General features: G+C 37.3%; 1 long non-coding RNA gene across 1 annotated transcript in view; it reads left to right on the top strand.

The window, feature by feature from the left end:
* Positions 1-10,190, top strand: part of LOC103593330 — a 55,156-nt gene that overhangs the window by 43,411 nt on the left and 1,555 nt on the right. The window lies entirely within an intron of this gene.

The raw sequence follows: 10,190 nt of genomic DNA, 5'->3' as shown, positions 1-10,190 counted from the left end.
AAAAAAAAAAAAAAAAAAAAAAAAAAAAAAAAAAAAAAAAAAATGTTTATCTCCACTACCCTTTGAAACTTTACTCAAACAACAGTAAAGAATATAATCATTATAAACCCACAAAGACAAATAACAGCATAACAGTTAAAAAAAAAAAAAGACAATGAAAAAAGAGACAAGGTTGATAAGAGATTTTCACAAATTCTGGAAAGATAGTTTATGCTATCTTTTGATGAGGAGCTAAGTATTTTACTTTTAGTTTTTTGTGGGATAATTGGACTACCTGGACTTTAAAAAAATTGTATGCAAAAAGGATGTGTGTGTATGTGTGTGTGTTGTTTCTCCAAAAATGTGGAGTGTGGTCGAAATTTTTATTTTATTTTTATGTTATACCCAGGATAACATAACTCCATAAATAATTGGTGAATAATAATAATAAAACCTACAGAGAATTAAGAATTGCATCATTAGACATGTTATTTCTTTTCACAGGGAGAGGAAAACTTATTTGATGATATTTTCCTAAATTTCTCTGAGAATCTAGGTGTCTGTATAAAGTCATGTCAATGTTAAGGTGAATATTATATATAATGTAACAAATGAGGCAATTAATTTGGATTTATTTCCACAGAATAAGCCATTTGATATTTCTGTATTCTTTATGGCAAATTAGTTTTGATCATGGTAGATTATTATATTCTCTCTGAGTCATTAAGAGCTATTACTGACATGTTCCAAACTGTGTTTTGAAGCATTGCCATTATGTTTAAAACATATAATTTGTAGATAAAAGTAAAAGCATGAAGCTTGTCAAATATTCTTTTATTTCATATCCAAAAGAGGAAGCAAATGCTTCTGGTTGAATAATTATAAGATAGAGAAATCAGTGAAAAAATTGATATTTAAAAATGGAAGTGTTATTCTAATATTTGCATGGGAACAACTGTGGTTAAGTTTGTTAATGCTTTTCATATCCGGTTATTCTCTCCTTCCCAAGAACACAGGAAATCTCTGCTTCCCAGAAGGCTTTGCAGTTATGCAGGGCTATTTGACTAGGTCTAGCCAGTGAAATGTAAGAGAAATTGATGTATCTTATTTTTGGCTGAACCTTTTGAGAAAAATTATTCCACTTCCATAATCTTTCTTCACCTTTGACAGTAACCATGGAGGCTATTTATTAAAATAGTGGTCCTCAGAAAAGTAGCCCGGGCCACCACCTGGAGAAAAGGAACTCTGGAAAGACATTTGACTGGCATTGGACTTTGTGTGCATGAGAGTAAACTTTTGGTGTTTAAGACGCTTTTGTTGCAGCTAGTATTTACTTACCCTGACTAAAATAGGTATGTCTTATTATGCAAAATCTGTGTGCAGATTTTAATTTTATTAAATGCAACCATATTTTATTTTATTTTTTCCTTTTTGTCTTTTTTCGTGACCGGCAACGGGCTCGCAACCCTCGGTGCTGCTCCCGCACCTCGCTCAGCCAGTGAGCTGCCAGTCTGTATGTGGGATCCGAACCCTTGGCGGGAGCGCCACCATGCTCCCAAGCGGCGCACTGTAGCAGTGCACCACCCGGCCGGCCCAAACGCAACCATATTTTAATAAGACAGAGATACTCACTATTTAAAGGAACCACACGGTAATTGTTCCTTTAAATAAAAAATTGTTTAAGTGTAAATAAGTACCATTTAATGACTTAACTGATAAATCCGATCATTAAATTATATGCTTAAAAACATTAAATGGTTATGGGGCAAATCTTACTCTTTGTTTAATAATAGAATTGTGTGTGTGTGTTTATGTGTGTAAACGTGTATGTGAGCGTGTGAGGAGAAAAGTTAACACATATGTGGTCAGATTTTTTGAGCCATTAAATTAGGTCACATACCTTCTAAGAAATCAGAGAGAAAAAAAAACCAGCCAATTTACCAAACAGACCAGTTTAAATCTTCAATAGGCATGAAAATAAAGTTTCTTCATCTTTAATCTTTACACAAAAGAAGTAACCTGATGTCCCAACCTTAACTTTGAAATGACCAATCCGCTTTCTGTTCTTTATTTCTGCTTTTTTCAGCCCTTTTACTGTCTGTGAAGCCAACCTCTTTTGCTCAGCTCATTAGCACTTATTCTGCTTTGTGGAATTGATGTGTTGCCTTATTCTAGAATCTCAGTAAAGCCAATTGAGATATTTAATAAATAAATTAGGCCACATGATTTGTTACAGCAATTTAGAAGCTAAAAAGTACCATAAAATACAAAGAAATCAATAGCATGATTATCACCATTTTCATCACCATCAAAATCTTGCTTCATTTAGAATCTCAGGGTTGTCCATGATCTTCTGAGGGGCCTACATATGTTACTTCACTGGATTATATAATACGACAGTAATTCAGTCCAGCAGCTGAAGTTACTTGGTGTACATTGTACTGAACAAACTATTTAACTGATTTCCATGTTAATTAACAGTTCATTCCCTTGATTGATACATTAACTTGTTGTGGTTTTACGTGGACATGATCTTAGACAGCTTCAAATTTTTGTGCAAGAAGCTGAGCCCATGTCCCATACACCAGGTTGGGCACTCTGGTGCAGAAGTGCGCCCCACCAGAGGGGATATCCAAAGGTACCTGTAATTAGTCTGTTTCTGTTGCTTATAACAGTAATACCCGGAACTGGGTAATTTGTAAAGAAACAATATTTATTGCTTACAGTTTCGGAGGCTGGAAGTTCAAGGTACAGAAACACATCTGTTGTGGGCCTTCTTTAGTGGTGACTCCAGTGATGCAGGCTGTCACATGACGAAATGGCAGAAGTCGAGAGAGAGAGCTTCTCATGTGCTCTTTTTAAAGCCATCAGAACCACACCCGTGACCACCATTAAACCATCAATAGATTAATCCATTCTTTAGGGCGTGGTCCTCACAATCTAGTCACCTCTTCAATTCACAATAGGATTTCCCACCCTCTTACTACTGTCACAGTGGGAATCAAGCTGCAGTGAGTTTGATGGGGACATCCAAACCACAGCAGTTCCGCATAGATTGGCAGTGGCTCTGCTCAGAGACATGGGTCATGTGTGTGTGCGTGTGTCCATTGTGTCCATTGGTATGTCTTCCCAACAGTTTCACCTATAGCATTTTTTAAACATCCTGATCTCATCAGACTTGCTTGTCTCATCAGATCTGTGTGAATAATTTAGACAAAAATTAAATCCTTCTGTGGGGTTATCTTTTTTGTATGGCAGAAATTTCTGTTTTAGAGAATTGGTATCATTTATATCCACCTACAATTTAATCACATCGATTCCTTTTCTTCAGGTGTTTGCACCTTCAATTCCCAACTCTCTATTCTTAAGCTTCAACTTCTTCCTCTCAACCAGCTTCTTTATAGTTTTATGAAGTTCTCTGATCTGCAGATATCTTCCATCCCCCACACCTATATGCTCATAAACAATTTGTTCTCTGCTTTTCTTTTGTACTATCTTCCAGCTTTAATATCAAGGACATGTAAGATGTATAAAATGAATTGAGAAGCTTTCCTTCTTTTTCTATTCCTTCTTTCTCCTTTTTTTGACTTTATGATATTATTCTAATCTGGCTACCGGGACAGCAATTCCAAGACTATAAGCGATTTACCCAATTTCGCAGAAGTGAAAGGTAGTGTATCAAGGAATGTATAAAATGAATTGAGAAGCTTTCCTTCTTTTTCTATTCCTTCTTTCTCCTTTTTTTGAGTTTATGATATTATTCTAATCTGGCTACTGGGACAGCAATTCCAAGACTATAAGCGATTTACCCAATTTCGCAGAAGTGAAAGGTAGTGTATCAAGGACATGAACTCTGGACTTCTGAGGTCAAGGCCAAGACACTCCATCAGACCACAATTTTCTTTAGAGAAAAAGAACCAATAAAGCTCAATATTTTAAGTCATTTTTCTAAATGTAATGTTTTGCTTTTTGGCTTATCTGTAATTATTTATCGTGCTTAATGTGTGGAATAAATATAAATTCATATTCTCTTTATTATAATCCAATGGTCTCAATAATGTTTATACAAACATATGCCTTACTTCTTTGTTTGTTTAGATTTCTAACTTTATTTTCAAGCAGATGAAAAGGAAAATTAATTCTGATAATTCACTAATAAATGTTGCTAGAATGGGATGCAGGACATTAGGGTTCCTTGTACTTGTATTGCTTCCCTGTCTACTCATACACCCTTAATGTCATCTTTGTCCTGAAGTTCTTGCTGTTGAGAAAGTGTGTTTATCTCAAGGGACAATCTATTTCTGGAATTTGTAGTAAGTTCCTTAAGTCCTACAGAAGCAGCCTAGGAACATGAATTGTAGACTGAAGACATCGATTTGAATGGTAGTTTTACTGTTAATTAGCTAAGTGATCTTGAGCATATTTCTTAACCAACTTGATCTTCAGTTTTCTTATCTCAACACCCATTTTTAGAAGGGGGACTATTTATAGTAGATTGATGATAATACCACATAACGGATATAAAGAATATTGGAGTGAAATAAACCTAGATTTCAGTGCTGACTCTGCTACTTACAGTTAAGTATTTTCATCTGTAAGTTGGGATCATTACAGAGTGAACCTTGTAAAATTGCTGAGAAAGTTAAATGAAATAATTTATATAAAGTTTTTAGTAATACCAGTGAGCACTCTGTGGAAGTGAGCTCAGGGAACAGGGAAATCCCTGTGGATGTGAAGGCAGGTGGGAGTGGGGAAGGGAAAGCCTTGAATACCAACAGAAGTGCCGACCCCAGGGTCGGGGACTGCACCAGTCACTAAGCTTGTCATCATATTTCATGCACATCACTCAGCCAACAATTGTGTATTAAATGAATGAATACAAAAGTTGCATATTCTAGAAATTACGTAAAGTATGATATCAGAGGCATAAAAAATAAAACATTTCAAATACACTAAAAGTTAAAAGTACTTACCCAAACATACATACGAGTATTTAAATAGAGAAGGCAGGAGTTCTTGAAAAGAACAAAATATTGGCATTTTGGAAAAGTAAATAAATAAATAAAAGTAATTATCTCTGTTTTCACCTATTCTTAAAACCAGAAATAATTTATTTTTTCCTCTCAGAGATGTTTTATTCATTGGCTTCAACTGACAGCTGCAAAATGCAGTGCAGGAGATGGACTTGCACACCGGTTGGGTGGGGTAACTGCATTGAAACACCTACAGACAATCTTTCCTCTGTGGGATAGTTAGGGACTTTGCTTGTACCATGAATCACCCAAATGGAGATGGCAGGAAATCAGAGAGAACTGAGAATCTCTTCTCTATTTCAGAGTGTAATCACCACTACTCACTTCTCTGACTTTCTGTCTATATTTGAAATCTCTCTGTATCAGACATTAACAGGGTTAATGCTCATTCATCCTCCTCTACTTTCCCCACATAGATCTATTTCACCCTAAATTTGAGGACTAGAATACATAGGTAAAGACATAGAAGATTGAGTTGTAATGTATACTGGCATCTTACCCCTAATATGCTGGAATATGCCAGAATCTTAGGGCTATCAAAAAACAGTATTAATCATAGTTAATACTTATTGAAATCCTAAGATAACTTTACATATATCCGTATTTGTATACATATGAGTATACATATATGCATGTATTAATAATATTTTGACGCTTACAGCAATCCCATTAGGTGGATGAAACAGGTGATAAATTTTCCCCATTTATAGAAGAAGAAACAAGTTTGAATGATTTGGTGATTTCTTAAGGCTGGTTACATATTAAGTGTAGGGCCCAGAATTTGAACCCCTACTCTAGTTTCACACACTTTCCACTAGGTCCTGCTAACAGGATGCTCCAAAATGATAGACAAAGTCTGTAAAACCCATGATACAGTTTGAATGTGTCATCCTGCCTAAACTCATGTGGAAGTCTGATCCCTAAGGTGGCAGTGTTGGGAGCTGTTTGAGTCATGGGGCAGATCCCTCATAAATGGAATAATGCTCTCCCTAAGGGGTGGGGGTAGTGAGTGAGTTCTCACTCTACTAGTTCCCATGAAAGATGTTTAAACTCTCTTGCTTCCTCTCACCAAGTGATCTGCTTGTACCTGCCGGCTGCCTGCCGCTTTCCACTATGAGTAGAAGCCTGAGGCCCACACCAGATGCAGCTGTCCTGGAATCATAAGCCAAATAAACCTCCTTTCTTTATAAATTACTCAGTCTCAGGTATTCTGTTATAGCAACACAAGATGGACTAATACAACCCACAAAACCATTCCACGTCTCTTCCTTTATTGTGATAAATAGACATACTAGATGTGTTGGTCAGAAGGCCAGGATGTGTTCAGAGTCACTCACAGACTCTGGGCCTGGAGTCAAGTCAGCAGCTGCTTTCAGGGAATGGGGTACAGTTTAGCCATACTGAGACACTGGTGCAGATGTCAGCAAGTGGACGTTGACAGAATGGCAGCATGACCACCAACCTGTCACATCAAATGACCCAGCATGGTTTTCCGTCTGGATCCCAGTTCAAAGTCATTGTCTACCACTATGCTAGAGAAAGCTCCACAGAAATGTCTAATTATCTAAGCTTCATTTAAAATATTAACAACATCCTTAATTTTAGAAAACTACTCAAACCACTTGCTATTTTCTAACTCACTGATTTCTAGTCATGCTGAACATTAAAGTTTAAAATTAAATCTTCCTGATCTGATTCTCTCATTTGCTATGATGGAATAAGCTGATTTCATTTTTTTCCAGCTTCATTGGGGGTATGATTGACAAGTAAAAAGTGTGTATATTTAGGGTGTACAAGGTGATGTTTTGATATATATTTACATTGTGAAATGATTACCACAATCAAGCTAATTAACAACTTAAATGTCTGTTGACAGATGAATGGATAAGGAAAATGTGATATACATATGCAGTGGGATAATATTCAGCCTTAAAAAAGAAGGAAACCCTGCCATAGGTTGCTTTAAATTTGTGGAGCATTATCTAGTGGCTTTATACACTTGCTCTGATCTTTCTCATTTCCTCATGTCTGGAGCTTCACTTGTAACCTCCATCCTGCTCCTGTTGAAATTAGTTCTGGGATCTGTCACTTAATGGGGCTTGGAATTGATTCTATTTGCCTGTACTCCAAGATCTCCTTTTTGTCAAAAAGATGTGAGATCCAAGGGCAAGCCCTGGCACCAATGTTGCTCCAGGTCTTCCTTCTCCATTGTATCAGCTGCTGGTATATAACAAATCTTCTCTTAACTTAGTGATTTAGAGCAACCGTTTATTAACTTACAGTTCTGAAGGCTGGCAGGTAGGCTTGGATGACATGAATGGCAGTCTGCTGATCCTGTCTGGCCTCACTCATGCATCTGCAGCTGGCATTTGTTGGCCTCATTTACATATCTGGCAGTTGACTGTCTCATGGCTATGGACTGGCTTGCCATTGAATGGTATCTTAATTCTCCTCCACACAGTCTCTCACGCTCTAGCAAGCTATCTTGTGTGGCAGTCTTAGGGTTTCACGTGCAGCAAAAGATCAAGCTCCAAAACAAATGAGACTATATTAAACTAAAAAGCTTCTGCACAGCAAAGGAAACAATTAACAGAGTGAAATGACAACCTACGGAGTGGGAGAAAATTTTTGCTAACTATGCATCTGACAAGGGATTATATCCAGAATATACAAGGAACTCAAGCAATTATAAAGTAAAAAACCAAATAACCTAATTAAAAAATGGGCAAAGGAGCTTAACAGACATTTTTCATAGGAAGACATACAAATGGTCAACAGGTACATGAAAAAATGCTTAACATCACTAGTCATCAAGGAAATGCAAATTAAAGCTACATTGAGATACCACCTCAACCCAGTTAGACTGGCTATAATCAAAAAGATGGTGAATAATAAGTGCTGATGAGGGTGTGGAGAGAAGGGATTGCTCCTACACTGTTGGTGGAACTGTATATTAATACAACCACTATGGAAAATGGTATGGAGGTTTCTCAAACAAGTACAGATAGATTTTCCATGCAATTCAGCAATCCCACTTCTGCGTGTATAGAAATGACAACCTACAGCTTCTGCACAGCAAAGGAAACAATTAACAGAGTGAAATGACAACCTACAGAGTGGGAGAAAATTTTTGCTAACTATGCATCTGACAAGGGATTATATCCAGAATATACAAGGAACTCAAGCAATTATAAAGTAAAAAACCAAATAACCTAATTAAAAAATGGGCAAAGGAGCTTAACAGACATTTTTCATAGGAAGACATACAAATGGTCAACAGGTACATGAAAAAATGCTTAACATCACTAGTCATCAAGGAAATGCAAATTAAAGCTACATTGAGATACCACCTCAACCCAGTTAGACTGGCTATAATCAAAAAGATGGTGAATAATAAGTGCTGATGAGGGTGTGGAGAGAAGGGATTGCTCCTACACTGTTGGTGGAACTGTATATTAATACAACCACTATGGAAAATGGTATGGAGGTTTCTCAAACAAGTACAGATAGATTTTCCATGCAATTCAGCAATCCCACTTCTGCGTGTATACCCAGAGGAATGGACATCATCATGTTGAAGGGATACCTGCACTCCCATGTTCATTGCAGCTCTGTTTATATTAGTCAAGACATGGAACCAACCTAAATGTCCATCGATGGATGATTGGGTAAGGAAATTATGGTGGTTATATACATCATGGAATACTACTCTGCCATAAAAAAGAATGAAAACACTCCCATTTGTAACAACATGGATGAGCCTGGAGAAACTTGTGTTGAGTGAAATAAGCAAAGCACAGAGGGATAAATACCGCATGTACACTCATAAGTGGGAGCTAAGAGAGAGAGGAGGAAGGGAAGAAAGATCACAGTGGTGCATTAGACTTACACGGAGAGAGAACATTCTTTGGGCCACAAAGTGGAGTGGGGGGGGAGGAGAAGGCAGAGGGAAGTTGGGGATAATTGGGTGGGGGACACAGGGTACAAATGCAGTTTGTGGTAATGGGTATGCTGCCAGTATGAATCTGGCTCTCACATCATGGGCACCCGGGGTGACAATCAGCTTCGTATCTCATGAATATTCATAACCAATAAAAAAAAATGGCGCTCAAAGCCTTAGCTGCAGGCATGGTCTCCAGAAGATAAGGAGAGCGTGTCCCCTTTATTTCAACCCTGTAGTCTCAAGACAAAAAGTTGTTTTTAAATTAATCAACCTATCAGCCAAATAACAAATGTTAATTAGGCAAAAAAAAAAAAAAATTCTATTTGTATCATGATTACCAACATCCCAGTAGTCAAAGCAAGCCAGATAGTCAGCTCAGATTCAAGGTGTGGACACACAGACTCTCTTCATGGTAGAATCTGCAATGTCATACTGCAAGAGTATGAATGTAAAGGGGAATAGGATTTATGGTTCTTTTTACATTCTTCCACAGTCAGCCCTCTGGTCACACTGGTCATGAATATTCATATTATTCCCACACATAAAATACACTCAACTCTATCTCAGAAACTTAAAGGACTCATCCAACTATGGCACTAAGCTCAAAAGTTTATAATATTAATCTTGTAATTTTCAACATATCTAAATTCAGTTTCTTGGATGTGACCTCTGTTGATCCAGAGACTGTGGTATAAAAAGACTAGTTATCGCCCCTTACACACCCAGCCCAAAGTAATGATACAGGAACTGTATAAGTGCAATAAACATTTCCATTCCAAAAGGGGAGGAATGGAAGGTACCTAGCAGTCACTGCTCCCTAACATTTCTGGGGAGACTGAGGAGAAGAAAGCTTTACTTTCTAACCAAGCAAAACTTAGCTGTTCCATATTTCATCTCAATTCTGCTTGCAAACTAAACAGTTCTTCACCTTGTCTCTATATTCTCTTACTATATGCAGGGATGAACAAACGAAAGACACTTCTATCATTCTGCCTGGAGGTCTTCTTAGGTACATCCAAAACTTCGATAGGTACATTTTCCATGTTCCAAGTTATCACAGACAGTAGTTTTTCTAATTGTTTCACCCCTGCCTAACATTTTTCCAACATGCTATAGCTTTTTTCTCCCCCCTTTTTCAACCGCCACTCTTTCCTTACCACTTTTCCAGCCCTCATTAATAGTTTTCTTGTAGTCTAGTCTCAGAGCCAGTGACACGTTTCAGTAAAACATACTTG

This window comes from Galeopterus variegatus, unplaced genomic scaffold (assembly GCF_000696425.1).
Source record: "Galeopterus variegatus unplaced genomic scaffold, G_variegatus-3.0.2 Scaffold61, whole genome shotgun sequence".
NCBI lineage: Eukaryota > Metazoa > Chordata > Mammalia > Dermoptera > Cynocephalidae > Galeopterus > Galeopterus variegatus.
This window is presented reverse-complemented; position numbering and strand designations above follow the sequence as displayed.